General features: G+C 42.3%; 1 protein-coding gene across 1 annotated transcript in view; it reads right to left on the bottom strand.

Moving 5' to 3' along the window:
* Nucleotides 1–22025, bottom strand: part of RAPGEF5 (Rap guanine nucleotide exchange factor 5) — a 238949-nt gene that overhangs the window by 127610 nt on the left and 89314 nt on the right.

Genomic DNA, 22025 nt, shown 5'->3' with positions numbered 1-22025 from the left:
TGTTCTTAGATCTGTGGGACTGGGGAACTTTTTGGGGAAAGTCTACAGCATTGGGATCCTGAGGCAGGATAAATCCCAAACCAAATTCCAAAGGTGGACTAGGACCTGTTAAGCAGCTGCCTGAGTACTTTCCCTTTCAAGTGAGTCAGCACAGAAACTAGAGCCAAAGTCCCGCATTTTTCTTAACTGCAGAAAAGGTCAGCAGAAAACCGCTAAGGATGTTAAATGAGCACACATTTGCTTAAGCATAATTCAGATGGGTCCATTTGCACATTAGCTAGAGGGGTTCAAGATGTTATCCTTTAAATAGTCACTTAAGGATCACAGGGCACTGCTCTGATTTGATTTCTTGATCCTATATGGGTTCCAGCAGAGATTTTTTTGTTCCTGTAGGCTTTTCTAAAGAAACTCAAATGGATGCAGAGAAAACCTTTCTAGGAGAGATGCTGTGTTATTTATACATGAAAAGCACTAATGCTACTTCAAAATAAGGCTCATTTAATTCCTTCCACACCATTTTGGAGAGAAATATGACACAATATTAATGGAACATTAGGTACATAATAATCACACATCATGCATATGGCTGGAGTTAAGATTGGCACAACATTTCCAGAATGAAGCTCCTGTTGTCAGTGTAAATGCTCTGGGCAAAAAGACAGCAATGTTTCCCCTGGAAAAGGCTAAGGTTTGTCTTGGGAATGGAAAGGAAAATTCCAAGGAAGGTTAGAACTTGGCTTGACTGTCCTGTCCTGTCCACCCCTTTCTGTTTCCAATGGATTTGAGATGCTAAATCTTTCATCTGGCAGCACAGTTAGTGGTAGCCAATTACCAATGCTGGGGTCTTTCAAGCCTAGAGCAGGGCCACTTTATTATCTCTGGGCATCTGCTTCACACAGCTCAGACCGAAGTAGGCAAAAGAGGGCTTTAGCCTTAAGAGAGTGTGAAAACAGAAGGGGATAAGAAGTGGTTTTGATTTTTTCTAATGAAAATGCCTGACATGAATAGCACTGCAGGTGCCAAATGATCATTTCGGGCTTCTTAACTTTCCAGACTGCTTCATAACATTTAACCACACAATTAAAATATGCACATTTTCACAGAAATGTGATCAAGCTGTATCATTTTTTACTGAGTCACCTCTTTATCCAGAAGAGGTGATCAGAAGTCTGAAAAACAAACAGAATTAAGATTTAGAAATGGAAAGTCAACTTTACCAAGCATAGTTCCCTCTGGCTATAGCACTTTTGCTTTTAAAAGAAGGAAAGGAGAACAGGCAACACTACTAAACCCCTACAGCTCAACCCTTCTGGTTGTGAAGATAACCTTCATTATGTAAATGAACATACCGTTCCCATAAGCATTCTGCAGCTTAGTCACTCTGAAACAATAACACAAAGAGGTGTGAACTTCCTCAATTCATCTTAATAGGTCTCCAAATGAATGCCCCATTATTATTAAATGTTTAAGTTTACCATGCCAGATATTAACCACTTCATTGCTGAAGTATCCAAAATACAGTAAACCCCTGGTGGGTAGGGATCTTCTTTCCTCTATAATACTCTCCCAAATTCCTAATTTTTTATTTATTGTGTATTGTTCTATTGTACTGCTTATTCATTCATTCATTCATTCAATAGTATTTATTGAGCGCTTACTATGTGCAGAGCACTATACTAAGCGCTTGGAATGAACAAGTCGGCAACAGATAGAGACAGTCCCTGCCGTTTGACAGGCTTACAGTCTAATCGGGGGAGATGGACAGACAAGAACAATGGCAATAAATAGAGTCGAGGGGAAGAACATCTCGTAAAAACAATGGCAACTAAATAGAATCAAGGCGATGTACAATTCATTAACAAAATAAATAGGGTAATGGAAATATATACAGTTGAGCAGACGAGTACAGTGCTGTGGGGATGGGAAGGGAGAGGTGGAGGAGCAGAGGGAAAAGGGGAAAAAGAGGGTTTAGCTGCGGAGAGGTAAAAGGGGGGGTGGCAGAGGGAGTAGAGGGAGAAGAGGAGCTCAGTCTGGGAAGGCCTCTTGGAGGAGGTGAGTTTTAAGTAGGGTTTTGAAGAGGGAAAGAGAATCAGTTTGGTGGAGGTGAGGAGGGAGGGCGTTCCAGGACCGCGGGAGGATGTGGCCCAGGGGTCGACGGTGGGATGGGCGAGACCGAGGGACGGTGAGGAGGTGGGCGGCGGAGGAGCGGAGCGTGCGGGGTGGGTGGTAGAAAGAGAGAAGGGAGGAGAGGTAGGAAGGGGCAAGGTGATGGAGAGCCTTGAAGCCTAGAGTGAGGAGTTTTTGTTTGGAGCGGAGGTCGATAGGCAACCACTGGAGTTGTTTAAGAAGGGGAGTGACATGCCCAGATGGTTTCTGCAGGAAGATGAGCCGGGCAGCGGAGTGAAGAATAGACTGGAGCGGGGCGAGAGAGGAGGAAGGGAGGTCAGAGAGAAGGCTGATACAGTAGTCTAGCCGGGATATAACGAGAGCCCGTAACAGTAAGGTAGCCGTTTGGGTGGAGAGGAAAGGGCGGATCTTGGCGATATTGTAGAGGTGAAACCGGCAGGTCTCGGTAACGGATAGGATGTGCGGGGTGAACGAGAGAGACGAGTCAAGGATGACACCGAGATTGCGGGCCCGAGAGACGGGAAGGATGGTCGTGCCATCCACGGTGATAGAGAAGTCTGGGAGAGGACCGGGTTTGGGAGGGAAGATGAGGAGCTCAGTCTCGCTCATGTTGAGTTTTAGGTGGCGGGCCGACATCCAGGTGGAGACGTCCCGGAGGCGGGAGGAGATGCGAGCCTGAAGGGAGGGGGAGAGGACGGGGCGGAGATGTAGATCTGCGTATCATCTGCGTAGAGATGGTAGTCAAAGCCGTGAGAGCGAATGAGTTCACCGAGGGAGTGAGTGTAAATGGAGAACAGAAGAGGGCCAAGAACTGACCCTTGAGGAACTCCAACAGTTAAAGGATGGGAGGGGGAGGAGGCTCCGGCGAAGGAGACCGAGAATGACCGGCCAGAGAGGTAAGAGGAGAACCAGGAGAGGACAGAGTCCGTGAAGCCAAGGTGAGATAAGGTATGGAGGAGGAGGGGATGGTCGACAGTGTCAAAGGCAGCAGAGAGGTCAAGGAGGATTAGAATGGAGTAGGAGCCATTGGATTTGGCAAGAAGGAGGTCACGGGTGACCTTAGAGAGAGCAGTCTCGGTAGAGTGGAGGGGACGGAAGCCAGATTGGAGGGGGTCTAGGAGAGAATGGGAGTTAAGGAATTGTTGCTTATTATTACAGTGTGCTCTCCCAAGCACTTAGTCCAAAGGTGTGCACATAACAGTCAGTAACACGACTGAATGAATCCTAATACTATGTTCTGCCCCCAGTAGGCATTCAATAAATATTATTGAGAATTAAAATATCATGGACACAGGATCAAAATACTTTACCAAAGTGCTATGTGAGAACTTCACCTCCACAACATCTTAGAGAAGGAGAAGGCTCACACATATCTCTGGGTCTTTGTCTTCTGTTTGTTCCCACACCATATCCACCTTCTGTTCCCAAAAAAGACCTGTGCAAAAAAGACTGAGACCTGTGTAAACTACACAGGAACTCTGGCTTACTGCAGTTGATCTGTCTGGGATTGAGCTTTCTGTGTAAAATGATTCAGAACAACTCCTAAAATAATGACTCTAATGTCATCTTTCACTCAAGAAATCTTTCTGGGCATCCAGAAAGTAAAATATCACATTAAAATATTAAAATATCTGCCATGGAAATTTGTCCAAAAGAACCAACTGACCGGCAGCCAGACCTATGGAGCTGAATTGAGAGGACAAGAGTGACTCCATTTTAGTGACTCCAGGACTTCCCTCCATTTTATGATCCCCTCCAGTTTGTGAAACTGTCGACCCCCAGATAAGAAAGACAACCAAATAAGGGAAAACCTGACACACTGACCCAGAATTGGCCACTCAAATTGAACAAAGAACAGGGAGGAAGAGAATGGAAATTTCCCGTGAGAACTAATGAATGTAACCTGGAGGCCTGGCTCAATAAAAGACAGCAATTCAGGGGTTCGGAGCTGCATGCCACTTCCACTGGGATGTATCCCACTGGGATGAATGGACGTGTAGCCCCTTTCCTCCTTTCCTGCTCTATCCCGACTCCTGTCTTTGAGTCTTTCTATCTATATCACCATCTGGGGTAATCGATCCCTATGATCAGAACTGTCGATCTTCACTCTGACATTTTTAGGTCATTATTATTTTCTCAAGAACAGAAACAAAAATGACTTTAAACTTTCCTACTTCTCAATGATGATGAAGATGATGATAATAATAATAACCTTTATTATTATTGCACATGTTAAGCACTTACTATATGCCAAGCACTGTTCTAAGCACAGGGGTCGATACAAGTTAACCAGATTGGACACAAGCCTCTGTCCCACATGGGGCTCACAGTCCTAATCCCCATTTTACAGATGAGGTAAATGAGGGACAGAGAACTTAGGTGCCTTGCCCAAGGTTACACAGCAGACATGTGGTGGAGCTGGGATTAGAACCCTAAGCCATGCTGCTTCTCATGATGATGGTGATGATGATGATGATAACATTCATTCATTCAATAGTATTTATTGAGCGCTTACTATGTGCAGAGCACTGTACTAAGCGCTTGGGATGAACAAATCGGCAACAGATACAGTCCCTGCCGTTTGATGGGCTTACAGTCTCAATAATAGTAATTGTGGTATTTGTTAAGTACTCATATGTACCAAGCATTGTACTAAGTGTTGGTAGAAATACTGGAAGGAGTGTGGCTTAGTGGAAAGAGCACAGGCCTGGGAGTCAGAAGAACCTGGAATTTAATTCTGACTCTGCCACTTGTCTGCTATGTGACCTTGGCCAAGTCATTTAACTTCTCTGTGCCTCAGTTACCTCTCCTGTAAAATGGGAATTAAGATTGTGAGCTCCATGTTGGGGCAGGGACTCTGTCCAACCTGATTAATCTGTGTCTACCCCAGCACTTAGAACAGTGCTTGACACATAGTAAGTGCTTAACAAGTGCCCTAATTATTATTAATCAGATTGAACATAGTCTCAGCCCCACACAGAGCTCACGGTCTAAGTAAGAAGAAGAGGAATCAAATTTTTACTAATTTTACTAATTAGTAAAATTACTAATTACCATTTTACTAATGAGAAAACTGAGGCCAGAAAGTGACTTGCCCAAGGTCACAGCTGCAGAGTGGATTAAAACCCAGGTCTTCTGACTAGTAGGCTACACAGCTTCTCAATCCCTGTTCAGTGGCCAATTTCTGTGGCTGTGAAATGGGAATTAGAGCAGCCCAAGTGATATGATCCTCAGCACAGCACAATTCGTAAATAACAAAACTAGGTGGCAACACACCATTCACCCATCCACACCCCCTAGGGAAGACAATCCTCTGCACCACCTGGCCAAAGAGCACAATTATTAGTTACATTATATTATACATCATTCTGTTATCCCTTATCCATTGTACATCACTCCCTTCCTTCAAGGGAAGGAATTCCCCTGAGCTCATATTATGGATAAAACTTTTGCATTTGTCCATACTATGCTGAAAACACTGCAATACGTTGAACACAGACTTCCTAAAATCAGCCCAATCAGTCCAATTTTATCTCCAGCTCCAATATGAGAAAGTAAAATTTGTTTTTTCCTTATAATCTGTGAAAAATATTGCCTGCTGCTGATAAATCACGTCTTCTTCGGCTACTTCCTCCATTTGTAAAAAGGGCATGATAAATACTTGCCACTTAACTACCATACAGAGGCATTAGGGTGACAAATTGCTATTGTTGATAATGTACTTTGAGCTCCTCAGATGAAAGAATTATTCATTCCTATTCATAAAAATAGGTACTCACACTGAACTCGTTGCTGTGGAAATTACAGTGGCTGCTTTCATGGCACTTGCACAATTAGAAATTTAATGTAATGGAGGATGAATGATGACAAGCTGCCATGGCAAAAAAAAAAAAAAAGTAGTGCTCTCTGGGTATTTCTTATGAAATGAAGCAGAGGTAAATGGCTCTAGCAAAAAAAAAGACAATCACAGAACTCTGAACACAGCCATTCATTGGGGGGGAAGGCCAAAAGTAGAGGAAAATATTAGTGAACACTTATTTTTATATTCAATTTCTTATTCAAATATTTCATACTGATATATTGTTCTGCTTGTTCATCCTCCTGATTCCTCTATTTGTAAATATTTGTTTTTTGGTCTATCTGTTCCTCTCTAGCAGCATTGGACTGGAGATCCTTAAGGGCAGGGAACATGTCTTGCTTCTGTTAGATTTTTTAATAATAATAATGTTGGTATTTGTTAAGTGCTTACTATGTGCAGAGCACTATTCTAAAAGCTGGGGAAGATACAGGGTAATCAGGTTGTCCCACGTGAGGCTCACAGTTAATCCCCATTTTACAGATGAGGTAACTAAGGCACAGAGAAGTTAAGTGACTTGCCCCCAGGCACACAGCTGACAGGTGGCAGAGCTGGAATTCGAAACCATGACCTCTAACTCCCAAGCCCGGGGCTCTTTCCACTGAACCACGCTGCTTCTCCTCATTTTTCAATATTAGCACAGTACTTCACACCCAGTAGGCATTAATATCTAATCTTCCCGGCAAATATCACTTAACTGACCCTTCAGCATTTCTTAGATATCTTAGCATTTAACTACTTACAACGACTCATTGTATTTATGTACACATTTTATGAACCCTAAATCCTAACTCATGCATATATCCCCCTTTCTTCTTTCCTCTTACATGTAATTTGCTGTCTGTTTCCCCACTAAACTGGGAGCTCCTTAAGTTGGAGGTTCCTATCAATGAATTCTATTGTAGTTTCCCAAGTGTTTAGTACAAGTGTTATGCCCTTAGTAAGTACTCAATAAACACTATTGATTGATGCTGAGGTAATTAATCATTGATAACTAAATAGATATTATCCATTTATATGCATGAGAAGCAGCGTGGCTCAGTGGAAAGAGTCCAGGCTTGGGAGTCAGAGGTCATGGGTTCGAATCCTGGCTCTGCCACTTGTCAGCTGTATGACTGTAGGCAAGTCACTTAACTTCTCTGTGCCTCAGTTACCTCATCTGTAAAATGGGGCTGAAGACTGTGAACCTCACGTTGGACAACCTGATTACCCTGTATCTACCCCAGCACTTAGAACAGTGCTTCTGCACATAGTAAGCGCTTAAAAAATACCATCATTATCTCCCTCACCAACATTTCTGAAAGTCTTTGTGGTTGGCAAAATCAACCCCATTTAAGAAATCACAAAGTGATTTTGATGATGATGGGCTAGCACTTCTATATTTTCAATCACCTTGGTTAAATTTGGAAAGATTTAGATCAGTAAAAAATGAGTGTACTCAGCCCGCACCAAACATATTTAAAAAATGCAGTGTGAGGAAATCAATTTTACATCCCTTTAAAGCACTGCCATAGTACATTCACTTTGTTACAATGCTCTACAAATTATGGAGAAAAAAACCCACAATTCACAACAAGCTCATTGCCTAAAGTCTGCTTCAACCGTAAGTTCCCTGTGCAATGAAGAAAAACAACAGATTCAATATAGTGTAAAATGATGTGATGGAAGAGTAAGGGCAAATGACTTGAAACGACAAGTGGTGTAATGAAGAGCCACAGGAAACTGTGGTTACTCAAACCTCTGTACTGTGGTTACTAAAACAGTATTCTCTTTTACAGCATGGACACTAGTACCCGTGACTGGAAAACAGCCGAAGTAGGTGAGGGGAACTGCTATCATACCTAGGCACACACACTATACATTGACTGATAGAATTAGAGACATGATCAAGGAATAAGGATGCAACTTAACTGCCTCTGTGTAAAGACAACTAAAATTTCTCCAAGTGTGTGAATTTGCTGGCTATTTACCAGGCACAGATAGCATCCCTGGGCCGTGGAATAATGCTATGAATACGATTAGTACCTTAGCCCTCAGCAGATGAATGCTGACAAAGAGAAAGGTAGAACAATGTTGGCTTTATAGAATTTGAGATATCTTCTTTCTAGACTAATCAATCCTAAAAGCAGGGATAATATAGGAAACAAACACAGTGAAAGTGGTAAAGAATAGATGGTACAGAATTCTGCAAACGTAAGGAGATAATATGCACACCAATAATTTTAACAAGCCACCCATCAATTCACCAAATAATTATTTTAACAATGAATTATTAATCGGCGCCCGAGGGAGTACCCAATAATATCTTAGAACTATCAATTTTGAGAAGATATTCGGACCCTTTGATTTCCCATAATTTACAGCTCTTTAGAAATTCATTAAGATCGAAGATTTTGGAAGAATATATTTTCTGTTGAGAAAAACCCAACAATGACTAAAATACTGAATGTCTAACTGACCAGATTGCTCTCCGTCATTATGATATAAAAGCCACACCTAAGAACTGGATCCATGGAATCCAATTGTATGGGAAAAGCTTCAGCTTAAGACCCCTCTCCATCAGTACTAATTTCACCCCCCCGGGAGCAGAGTCTAGGATGCATGTATACAGGTATCACCTCAAGTTCCATGATCTACCAATGGCCTCCCAATGCTTGGGACAGAGAACCCAGAGGTTGAAATCCATCGGCACTCAATTGTACTTATTGAGCAGAGCACTGTACTAAGTGCCTGGGAGAGTACAATACAACAATACAACACAGTACAATATAATCCGCGTGGAGTTACCATACCATCATGAAGCTCTAGGCTCTGCTGGGGGCTACCTGTCTCCCAGGGCTCTACCCCACATCTCACCACAGGAGGTCAAATCCACCCCTCCACTCCCTCCTTCCCCTGGCCAATAAGAGAAGAGCACCCCCAGAAGCTGCCTTTAGAAAGGTCAGAATATAAGGAGTGGCTTCCGCATCCCCAAGGACTATGGCCTGGAGTGGCTGAAGACTGTCCCCTCCTAGTATTCCCTACCTAATTTAAAGCTCTTCAGTTTTTTTATTGTTGAATCTAAATATTTCCATTATTTGTAACTTATTCCTATTTTTCACAGGCCTGCCCTCCCCCATTTTAATTTAGAGCCCTGCACGTGAGAGGGACCATGTCTGAATTGTAATAAGAATAATGATAATAATTATGGTATTTGTTAAGTGCTCACTGTATGTCAGGCACTGTACTAAGTGCTAGGGTAGATACAAGCAAATCAGGGGGGGACACAGTCCACATTACACATGGGGCTCATGGTCTTAATTCCCATTTTACAGATAAGGTGACTGAGTCAAGGAAAAGTTAATAGACCTGCTCAAGGTCACACAAGGACAAGTGGAGGAGCTGAGATTAGAACCCAGATCCTTATGATTCCCAGGCCAGTGCTCTATCCATTAGGCCATACTGCTTCTATGAAGACATTATGCAAATTTGAATATTTTGTACTGACCCCGACGTATTCTAAGGCTCATTCCATAATAAGCATTCAATAACTACCATTATTGAGTTTCTGGACAACACATTTCAGGAAGGCTCAGAGTGGCAACAGGGAAATCCAGCCCTGCTTTGTAAAGGATTCCAACTGGCCATCATCAAACCCCCTGAGGTGAGATTCCTGCTGCCCCTTTTTTTCACAGTTGAACAGCACTGTCACTTTTACCAGTTTGGACCCCAAGATTCATGGCCCCAGACCACCACCAAGTCTGCTCATCCCCTGGATCTACCATGCATTCAAAGGATTCTGGGTAAATTGCATCTGAAGCAGCCAGTGAGCCCTTCAGAGGGGGCTGTTGGGGAGGCTATGTAGTCCAGGCGCACACTGGCTAGATAAATCAGCTAATTAGAGAAACTAAGGAAATAATCGACATCATTAAAGAAGGAGGAATCTGGATGACAAGCCCAACTCCCTGATTGGGAGGCTAATAGTGCCCAGCAGGAGCACAAGTGCTTTACTCAGCACACCCACCTTGGAGAGGGAATAGGGGAGGAGGAGGAGGCCAGAGTTCACTCATCAGAAAAGTCCAGTCTCTCTTGACATTCCTTACATCCTGTCACTGGAGTCCTTGATGTTTGTGCTTTGAAATTTAAATCAATTTAAATACAAATTACTCTAATTTTTGCCATGATGAGTATGTAATGCAATGAGGGTTTCATATCTCTGGTGGGCAAATGGTCATTAACTTTCGTTTGACCTTAGGTGTAAAACTAATATTGAATTTGCACTTAGGGTACTCATTATGCTCATCTAGTTTCCACACAGAAAATATGTTCCCAGGAGTCCCCAAACTAGGAACCAAGTCTCGGATATCACACACAAAACACTCTTTACCCACCTCTTTCCCTAGCCCCTCTTAGAACAATCAACTGTATTTACTGAGCACTTATTATGTGCAGAGTACTGTCCTAAGTGCTTGGGAGAGCACAGTACAACAGAATTATCAGACAAGGTCCCTGCCCATAGGGAGCTCATATGTGTCCTAAATGTACAGGTAGCACCTAGGATTCTAAACAGAGTAAACTTCCCTGCAGTGGAACACCAAATCGGAAAAGATTTGCTCTGCTTGACATTACATTACTGGTGGATAGGGTTCATTAGTGTTCAATTCTTCTTTTCTGCATCTGATGGACTGTAGGAGGAATCAGCCTCATATTGGAATGATAATTACCTTTGTCAAACAGTGGCACCTAAGTATTATATACCCTTCCTTTCAAACACATCCTAATATCAGACATTAAAAACGGGGCTCTCAAAATGGAATAGAATACTGCAGGCTGTATCACACTAATGCGTTTACTACACATTCTTATGTAAATCAGCTGTGTTTACTAGCCCTCTGGGTTTTACGGTTTCAAATGCACCAAGTAGAGAATTCTAACCTTCTGAGTTGCTTCCTTTAAGTTCCAAAGCAACTGCGATGTGTAAAATTAGTCAGACTTGAGTTGTAAAATACTCTTAGCTTCACCATCCATATAGTATAGTCACAAAAGGGCCATACATTTTGAATGATCTCAATGAACTGCAGTTGATAATTTGGATTTAATAGCTTCAATTATAATAAACAGTATTGTGAGATGGAAAAAGAGCAATTTTCACCGGGCCCCAATGGGAAAGTCAGGGAAAACTTACAAAGCATCAGCTGCATGAAATGTCAATTATCCCTGACTTTAGCCTCTGTGATTAATTTCTCATTTTTCTATACATTCCACTTAAAAGCAAAGACTTTGCTATTTCTGATAGCACTGATGCCATTGCCCAATGAATCATATTGTTTCTCATGCTGTTGAAAATATCAAGGCACCTGACAACTGCTGGAATTGATTGCATTTCAGAAAAAAAGCGTGGAAGGGTGGTGATGGGATCGTTACACTATGAATGCACAAGATCTGTCAGCAAGTGGGGATAGAAGAACAGCACCCGGAAACATGAGAACAAGAAGTTATTATACAATCCTGAAAGGAAGGAGATTTCGCCTACGACAGCAACGGCTGTAGTGTGAAGCATATCTTTCTTATTTCAGAGAACATATCTTGGATAATCAATCAGGCGGCAAGGGTATTCTGGAGGAATTTCACTATTTGTTTTCTTCTGGCTTGTGAACACACGGTAAGATATTCAGGGGAGTTAAAAGACTTGCTTTTGATCAATTCTGATGTTTCTTTGGGATGCATAAAAGACTTTCTAGTGGAAAACACTACAAAATCCAAAACAAATTTCATCTGCCCATTTCATAAGTAGTAAATACACGCCACACTGAGCATTCATTATGTATTACTGCATGAGTTACTCCATTTTTTTATTCTGAAACCTAATAGAAATAGCAAGTCCATATATACCTATTCCAAAGGGGTAATAGCCCCTAAGGCTTTCTGTGTTGAACTCCAAGACTTACTCATTCCAGACCTACAACAAGACCTGAGAATTTCCAATTTCCCTCTACACTGTCAGCTCACTGAGGGCAGGGAATGTGTATGTTATTCTGTCACATTGTACTCTCCCAAGTGCTTAGTACAGTGCTCTGCACATAATAAGGACTCTCTACAAAAAATTTCAGGACATATCCTGCTCCTCAAAAAATTCCAGTTGTTGCCCATTCACCTCCACCTCAAACAAAAACTTCTCACCACTGACTTAAAGCACTGCACCACCTTGCCCCCTTCTACCTTACTTCGCTTCTCTCCAGCTACAATTCAGTCCACACACTTGGCTCCTCTAGTGCTAACCTTCTCACTGTGCCTCGATCTCGCTTGTCTCACCACCGACCCTTAGTCCACGTCTGCCTCTGTCCTTGAACGGGTTTGGACACAGTCCCTGTCCCACAATAGGCTCACAGTCTCCATCCCCATTTTACATATGAGGTAACTGAGGCAGAAAGAAGTGAAGTGATTTTCCACAGCAGCAGACAAGTGGAGGAGCTGGGATTAGAACTCATGACCTTCTGATTCCCAGGCCCCTGCTCTATCCACTATGCTAAGCTGCTTCATCTTTACTGATGAGTGAAAACCTACCAACACAATGTCGAGGTGCTCCAGTCATCATAGACCGTACTTTTAGCCTTGTCTTTTTGCGAAAACACTTAGCTTTCTTCAGGGCTTTTGATAAAGGTCTCTGAGCTTGGGAACATTTTTTATTTTGATCAAGCTACAGCCAAAAGTATCAGATTGGAAGGTCACTGCGAAGGAGGAAGCTTGAGATAAGAATAACTTTATAAAGTGTGTTAAATGCCTTTGTCATTGTTTTGAAAGGCTATTACTCTAGAAATGGCACTCTACGTTATTGTTAACACTTGCAGGGAAATCCTATCTTATCCCACACATTCTTGGGAAGATGACCCTGGCTTTTGAAGGGCTAAGGACTTAAAAGTTTTGAAGAATAGGAGTCAAATAAGGCCTAGAGAGAAGAGGAAGGGCCGACTATTGAAAAATGAACACTGAAGTCTTAAAGGAAGACAGAAAAGCACCCAGATTTTATAAATTTAAAGGTCAGAAGTTAGCACCTAATGGACAAAAGTCTTTACTCCATTTACAAAACTGTTTCGACTGTTCTACTGTCTTAGAGCAGCAGTGTAGCCTAGTTGATAAAGCATGGACCTGAGAGTCAGAAGTACCTGGGATCTAATCCCGGCTCCATTTGTCTTGGGCAAGTCACTTAACTTTTCTGTGACTCAATTACATCATCTGTAAAATGGAGATTAAAACTGTGAACCCCATGTGGGAAGTAGATTATGTCCAACCTGATTAGTGTGTATCTACCCCAGCACTTACTACAGTGCCTGGCAAATAGTAAGCGCTTAACAAATACCATTAAAAAAATTGTTCTCCCCATTATTCAGATTGTGATTAGTCATTTTTCTCCCCCTTAAGGGAAATTTGATCATCTTACTGAAAAGTAATGAAGTATTAGAAAACAAGATGAACCATGGAACCCCTCATTAGTGGTTCTTGATATGATTCCATAATAACAATAATAATAATAGTAGCATTCATTAAGGACATACTATGTGCCAAGCTTTTTACCAAGCCGGGTGGTTGATATAATATATCACGGTCGCTGATCCACATGAGGTTCACTGTCTGTGTTGGTGGAGAGCAGGTATCTAGTCCCCATTTTATACGGGAGAATATGGAGGCCACAGAGTGCTCTGCACACAATAAGCGGTCAATAAAAACAAGGGGCAGAACCTCGACCCTCTGACCCCTAAGCCCATGCTCTTGATACTAGACCATGTGCAGTTTACTGAGTCTTAAAATGAAAATGGGTTCGCAGTGCTATGGGGTTAAGAGCATGGACTGATGTTTTCTATACTTGGTCTTCTAGTGTTGCCAAACAGACATCTTTGCTTAATAGAGTACGTCTTCATTGATAAAATAGATTGGCATGGATCTGAGTGTCAGATCCTTTATAACCCAGCCCAACCACTGTTTTTTCTTGCCCAAATGGAAAATAATTTTTGATGGAAGAGGGGTAATATGCTCATTTCAGCACACCTGTTAATGTAAAAGCACTGGGGGAGTCCTATTAATTAGTCCCTTAGTTAATCCCACTAATCCCCCAACCCATCAGAGAGCTGGAATTGGTCCTTGAGGCATCAGGGGTCCAGCCCCCTGTCTCTAAAGTGCTTTGCCATCTCTTGATCGCTTCCATCCCTCTTCACCACCTTCAGAGCTAGCCAGAGGCTCACAGGCACCCCTGGCAAAAAGGAGAGGTGGGGAATTCATTCAGTCGATCATATTTATGGAGCGTTTACTGTGTTCAGAGCACTTTATTACAATACAAAAATAAACAGACACATTCCCTGCCCGCAACGAGCTGCCAGTCTAGAGGGGAGCCTTCTGCTGGCAGACTGGACAACTGGACAAATACCTGGTTTAGCTAGCAGGTAGAGGTGGTCACAGCCACCTTCTTGCCACTGCCACTACTCTCTCTCTCTCTCTGCCCCATAGGCCACCCAGAGACCTGGGAAGAAGCAGCTGCTAAAACTCAGGGGACTACCTGTTGACCCCTTCAAAGAGCCAGAGCCTTCAAAAGAAACAGGACAGATAATGCCATGGCAATAGCTTAACTTTGGAATTAAGCAGTAAGAAATTATTCTTGAAGACATACAGAATATCTTTTGAAAAAATCCCATTGCTCACCCTGATAAACCTCTAGACTGTGAGTTCAGTCTCTGTGGGCAGGGAACGTATCTACTAACTCTGTTATATTGTAATAATAATATTGGCATTTGTTAAGCGCTTACTATGTGCAGAGCACTGTTCTAAATGCTGGGGAAGATACAGGGTAATCAGGTCATCCCATGTGAGGCTCACAGTTAATCCCCATTTTAAAGATGAGGTAACTGAGGCACAGAGAAGTTAAGTGACTTGCCCACCATCACAGAGCTGACTCTCCCAAGCATTTAGTGCAGAGCTGTGCATACAGTAAGTGCTCAATAAATATGATTGATAAATTTTACTCCCTCCCCACCCGACCCCAAGTCTTTTGAACCACCATCCCCACGACAGCCTGCCCCCTTACCTGTAACAACTTCACTCCATGTTTTTTTTAATGTTTTTAACCTTGTTCAGCTGTGGCCTTATAGGTCCTTGCCATGGGGATTAAAGCAGTGTAGTCCAGTGGAAAAAGGGTAGCCTGGGAGTTAGGAGATCTGGGTTCTAGTTCCAGCTGCTCGGTGACCTTTGGTAAATCACTTGCCCTCTCTGTGCCCCAGGTTCCTCATCTGTAAAATGGGGATAATAATCCCTGCCTCTCCTTATCTCCCAGGGATATTGTAAGAATAAAATGAAGTAACTGATGTGAAAGCACTTTGGAAAATGGAAGTTCTATACCAATTCAAGGCACTATTCCCTTCTGCCCAAATCTTTTACACCTGATGCTGGTCAAAACAAGGCTAAAAAAAGGAAAAGTTTGTGGAATGGAGGGTGTGGGGTCAGTTACAGACTCATATTTGGCAGAGGAGTGAGGTGCTGCTGGAAAAAGGACTTTCCTTCAGGGAGGGGTGACTGGGAACAGTCAGTCAATCATATTGGTAGAGTACAGTATAACAATATAATAGACACATTCCCCGCCCACAACAAGCTTACGGTCTAGAGGAGGAGACAGACATTAATATAAATAAATTAGATATGTACATAAGTGCTGTGGGGCTGGAAGGGGGATGAATAAAGGAAGCAAGCCAGGGCGATGCAAAAGGGAGTGGAAGAAAAGGAAAAAAGGGCTTAATCAAGGAAGGACTCTTGGAGGATGTGTCTTCAATAAGAAATATTGAAATGGCTTCTAGGAATTCATCTGTGACTCCCAGACTCAAGCTGCTAAGCACAGTGTTGATTTAATGGGTGGTTTGGGTCAGGGACTGATTAGGTGAGAGCCAGGTTTCTGGATTTAGCATCTTGGGTTCTGTGTTTTAGGTTTCCCCTAACAACCACCCCTTACTCATCAATCTCTCCTGGTCACAGCTCAAGGTGGGAAGACTCCCTTTAGACTCTGAGCTCTTTGTGGGCAGGGAATGTCTCTCTTTATTACTGTAGTGTACTTTCCCAAGCGCTTAGTACAGTACTCTGCATAGAGTAAGCGCTCTATAAATACGATTGAATTAATGAACTCCCAGTAAAATTCTGCAGGGCTTTCTGCTCTATATTTGCTCAATCAATCATATTTACTGAGTGTTTACTGTGTGCAAAACACTGTACGAAACATTTGGGAGAGAACAATATAAGAGTTTATAGACACATTCCCTGCCCACAACAAGCAGCATTTTTCTTATTCGTGTGTGTGTGTGTGTGTGTGTGTGTGTGTGTGTGTGTGTGTGGATCCGTGCAGACACAGGCAAATGCATAAATTTTTCTCCACAGAAGCAGTAACAATTGGGGAGTGTTCACACCCCATCATCTCATTGTCTCCTTCTGGGAATTAAAAGCAAAATCTCCTGCAGAAAGTCACTCCTTAAAATGGAATCATGGTACTGAATGGTACTGAACAGAGGAAAAAAATACCTAAAAGGCATATATTTCATAGCAAGTAGAGATAAAGCAGTTTCTTGCTAAAACAAGAAAGTACTAGAACTGTTCCCACGTTTAACAAGAAGTCTGCCGTGACTTTTCATGTCACCTCTGCAAATAACAGTGCCTGGATTTTTTTTCTAGCTCAACCTACCCAAAGGAGGCACAAGGAAAAAAATACAAAATCATTATTCTTTATATTTGCTCAGTATATCTGCCTCAAGTGAGAAGCTTTTCAAAATTGGCTTTCCTCATGTGCGAAATTATGGTAATGCATTTTGTTTAAACCTCTCGGATTTGCACAGAGGGCCTGGACTACATTAAGGCACTTTGGTCTGCTCTACTGCAGTAGGATAAGGCAAAAATACCTAGATGACAAAATGAATTACTAATCAAGGTAACACTTTCCCCTAACTGGGGAATTAAGGAAAAAAAAAACCCAAAGATTTCTGCTTTACTTGCCTAGATAGAGGCAGCGTAGCCTAGTGGAGAGAACGCAGAGCTGGAAGGCAGGAAACCGAGGTTCTAATCCTGATTCTGCCACTTGCCTGCTGTGTGACCTTGCGGAAGTCACTTTAAGCTCTTTGAGCCTCAGTTTCCTCATCTGTAAAATCGAGTTAAAATACTTATCTTTCCTCCCTCCCTCAGACCATGAGTCCTGTGTGAGGCAAGGACTGTGTCTAACCTGACTCTCATGTATCTACAACAGAGTGTAGCATAGAGATTAGCAAAGAGTAAGCACTTTGTACCATTATTATTATTTGGATTATTGAAGACAGATTTTCACTGTGGTATTTGTTAAGTGTTTACTTTGGTCCAAGCACTATTCTAAGAACTGGGGTTGATGCTCTATAAGACTGTGAGCCCCCGATTGGAGAGGGACTGTATCCGACCTTATCAGCTTGTATCTACCCCAGTGCTTAGAACAGTGCTTGACACACAGTAAGAGCTGAATAAATACCATAATTATCATCAGATTGGGCAGAGTCCCTGTCCCATGTGGGGTGCTCACACGCTAAGAGGAAGAACAACAACTATTTTAGCCATATTTTACAGATAAGGTAAAAGGCACGGAAAAGGTAAGTTTTATTTATAATGGTATTTGTCAAGCACTTAGAAATTGTCAGGCACTGTTCTAAGCGCTGGGGTAGATATAAGGTAGTCAGGTTAGCACACAGTCCCTGTCCCAAGTGGGGCTCAAAGTCTTAATCCCCATTTTCCACATGAGGTAAGTGAATCACAGAGAAGTTAAGTGACTTGCCCAAGGTCACACAGCAGACACATGGCTGAGCTGGGACTGGAACCAAGGTCCTTCTGACTCCCAGGACTGTTCTCTAGACACTAGGCCACATGGTTAAGTGACACACAGCAGGCAAGTGGCAGAGCTGGAATTAAGTCCCAGATCTTTTGACTCCCAGGCCCATGCTCTCTCCACTGACTTCTCAGAACAGCAAAAAATTGAGCTCTCACTACTGAACCTGAAAACTACTGCAATCCAACTAGTGCAGTTTCCTGAGAGATAAAAAGGGAAGTCTCAATTGACTGGAGAGTCGGGCAGAGGCTTCATTTTGCTCTCTCTGGGAGGCAACCACTGAGAGACAGAGCCAACCTGAATAAACAGTCAAGGGAGATGTTCGCACTGGAGAAAGGAAAATGCTGATTTCATGGGAACAAAAAGACCACGGGGTAGCTGTCCTCTCACCATCTGCATGGGTTGAAAGGGGAGGTGTTCCTCAGGACAGGGGTAATCTAGAGAAGGTTGAGGAGATAACATTTCTAATAAAAATGACAACCAAAATTAAAGGGAAAATTCACAGTGGCTGGTTCAATGAAATACCTATATGGTTTCACATGGAGCTTATAGTCACATTGGCACCACCTCGATCAGAAAATTGTTCAGGTGCATCTCCTGAAGGTCTTGTGGGAAGTTCTACCACTTTTGTGACAGAGCTAAAACACTGAAACATTTGTGTAAGTTATTGATTAGCTGTTCAATTGTATTTGCTGTGTGCTCAATGCAAATCTTTCCTTCTACACACTGCTCCTTAGTCTCACTTTAATAATCCTTTGCTATTACACAAATCTAGACATAATGACCACCTGAGCCCTAATTAACTGTTCTATTGTGAAGCTCATAAGGTGTTATGTAAATCAAATTCTCTCTGTCAAATCACAAATGCACCAATAATTATTTTCACACCATTAATGGGACTGCTTACTTTTTTCCACACAAATCTGCTTGAAGGAACCAAATATTCAGCACTCTGCCAGACATTTCTCTCTAATTTGAGCAGGCTTCTATTGAGGTTGCTTGTTGAATGTTATACAAGGACCCAAATGTGTGAGGTCCTGATTAAAATACATGAGTTACATTCATAGGGAATTATTGCTCTGGAGATTAGCTTGTATTTAACTTGTTTAGTACAGTAGAAAGCCCCTAGAAAAGGGCTTAACAAATACCATTAAAATAAAGATTAGTGGTCATCCAGACTGGCCAATTAAACCCTTTGCAGCTTTGTTGATGACTCTCTAGAAAGTTAAAACCCTTAAATGTTTTAACTGCCTCCTGTTATTTAGACAGCCTTTACACTGATTCAAGAATCTAATTTTTACTGTGTAGACAAGTGGGTCAACCAATTCATGATGATGACCCAGAAGCTATTGATCTTATTCTAGTTTATCTTTCTTTCCCTGCTAGGTGTAAAGGGGTCTGCCTTTCCCATTGTCACAAAACACCCTGGAAACAGGTATACAATAGACCATTCAGATGTCACACTAATTACTGCCACATAACTTGACACTAGCTACTGCACAGAGTGGGCATAAAGGTGATTGCTTTTCCCGTTTTAATGACTTTAATGCAACTGAAAGTAAAGCAAACACTAGCATCCTTCTTACCAATCATATCAATAAACTAGCCCCATGAGATGCATATTTAGTGGCTAATGTACGAAAGCCTCACTGAACCAAACGCTAAAAGAATAAGCAGGAAAAAGATAAAAAACCAAGTCTTACCCAGCTGCATCCTTCTCAGAAAATGCCCAGTTGGATTAAAATGTTGGCATCCATTCCAATGGCTGGGCAAGCATTGGTTTTTATCTTTTTCTGGCTTATTCTGTTAGTGTTTGGTTCAGAGAGATTTTTGTACAGTTCGACTATTTCTCATTCAGACATGGTCATTACCTATTATTTGGATAAACTCTCTTTACTCACTCGCAAGCCCCTAGAAACACTGCCATGAACTGCCATGGAAACGTTATCCAACTTTGGCTTCACTGACTCTGTCCTCTCTTGGTTCTCCTCTCATCTTCCTGGATGTTCATTCTCAGTCTCCTTTGTGGGTTCTCCCTCTGCCTCTCACCCCCTAACTGTGGTAATCCTTCAAGGTTCAGTTCTGGATCCCCTTCTATTCTCCATCTACACTCACTACCTTGGAGAACTCATTCACTACCATGACTTCAAATGCCACCTCTATGCAAATGATACCCAAATGTACATCTCTAGCCCTGATCTCTCCCTCTCTCCGGTCTTGCATCTCTTTCTCCCTTCAAGACATCTCTATTTGGATGTCTTCCTGTCACGTCAAACTTAACATGTACAAAACAGAGTTCCTTATCTTCCCACGCAAATCCTGTCCACCCTGGCTTTCCCATTACTGTGGATGGCACCACCATCCTTCCTGTCTCACAAGCCCATAACCTTGGCATTATCCTTCACCCCTCTCTGTCATTCAACCCACATATTCAATCTATCATCAAATCCTGTTGGTCTCATCTTCACAACATCGCTAAAATCTGCCCTTTCTTCTCCATCCAAACTGCTATCACAATAATACAGTCATCCTATCTTGTCTGGATTACTGCATCAGTCTCCCTGTTTACTTCCCGGCCTCCTGTCTCTCCCCACTCCAGTCCATTCTTCATTCTGCTGCCCAGATCATTTTTCTACAAAAACATTCAGGACATGTTACGCCCCCTCCCCCACCTCCCCCAATAACTCCAGTGGTTGTTAATCCACCTCAATATCAAACAAAACTCCTCACCATTGGCTTTAAAGCACTCCACACCTTCCCCCCTCCTACTTCAAGTGGCTTCTCTCCATCTACAACCCAGCCTGCACACTTTACTCTTCTAGTTCTAACCTTCTCATTGTGTCTCGATCTCTTCTGTCTCATGGCCAACCTCAAGCCTGAATCCTGCCTCTGTCCTAGAACACCCTCCCTCTCCTCAAATCAGAAAGACAATTATTCTCCCCACCTTCAAAACCTTATTGAAGGCACTTCTTTTCCAAGAAACCCTTCCAGACTGAGCCCCACTTTTCCCCATCTCCCATTCCCTTCACCCCAAATTGCTCCCTTTGTTCTTCCCCACTTCCAGCCCCATAACACTTATATACATATCTGTAATTTTATTAATGTGTATTGATATCTGTCTTCCTGTCCTAGACTGTAAGCTCATTGTATGCATAGGGAATGTCACTGTTTATTGTTGAATTGTACTTTCCTAAGTGCTCTGCACACGGTGAACACTCAATAAATATGTTTGAATGAATTAATTATTCTACCAGGCACCATATGTCTTGTCTGTTACTGCAGGAGAAGATTAGTAGGGGCACATCAGCAAGAGAATACCACTGCCAGGTTTCTCCCAATTCTCTTATCCTTTTAACAGCTTTTCTCCTTGCTTCCCAACGGTTCTCAGGACTCAATTCCAAATTTTCCTCCTAGCTCCTCATTTAAAACTTCCTGGCATTATCTTGGTCTTTTTATTCATTTCCTTTACAATCCTAGCATGGACTGGCTCTCTGTCCTGCTTGAACCCTGCCTGGCCTCTGCTGGTGAAGGCCATTTGATGTTGCAGCCTCAACTCTCTGACACTTGGACTTTGCTGTTTTTCTCTGACCGCTTCTTGTTATCATTTTAGCCTCATAAAACTTTCCCTTCTGATTTTCTAGGCAACTCCATTCAATCTGGCTCTGATCATTCCCCAAAGGTTTTTTCAAGTCATGAAAACATTTGGAGATAAAACTTCCTTACAAAGCTTAATTTACCTATCTTTGAATCATTAAGATTAAACACATTTAAATAAACATTATCACTTTTATCTTAGTTTTTAGTTGATACTTTGAAGCATTAAAAACTAGCAAGGTCAAAGATCCAGAAATATATATTTTTTTTCAGATTTTACCACAGTTGCTGTATACTAGATTTGCTTTGTTCATGGGTAAGATGGTGCATGATCACAAGCTGGCAGAGAAGAACCTTTGAAAAGGACTTCTGGTCTAGATTAGTACCAAAATCATCAGAAATGGGAGTGGGATTGTAGAGCAGAGGACTCCGGGAGGCAGGAGGGAGGGGCATGTTTTCATGACCTACCTTACCCCTTAGAAATGAATCCTGGAGCCAACTCTGCCACGATTCCCATGTGCCAGACACCACGAACTAACACTTGTTCACCTTAATTCTATCCTTAACACATGTGGGCCTATCTATATTTTAGTTATTCAGGTA

The sequence above is a fragment of the Ornithorhynchus anatinus genome, chromosome 8 (genome assembly GCF_004115215.2).
Source record: "Ornithorhynchus anatinus isolate Pmale09 chromosome 8, mOrnAna1.pri.v4, whole genome shotgun sequence".
Lineage (NCBI taxonomy): Eukaryota > Metazoa > Chordata > Mammalia > Monotremata > Ornithorhynchidae > Ornithorhynchus > Ornithorhynchus anatinus.
Note: the sequence above shows the minus strand (reverse complement) of the source record. Positions and strands in the feature narration are given on the sequence as shown.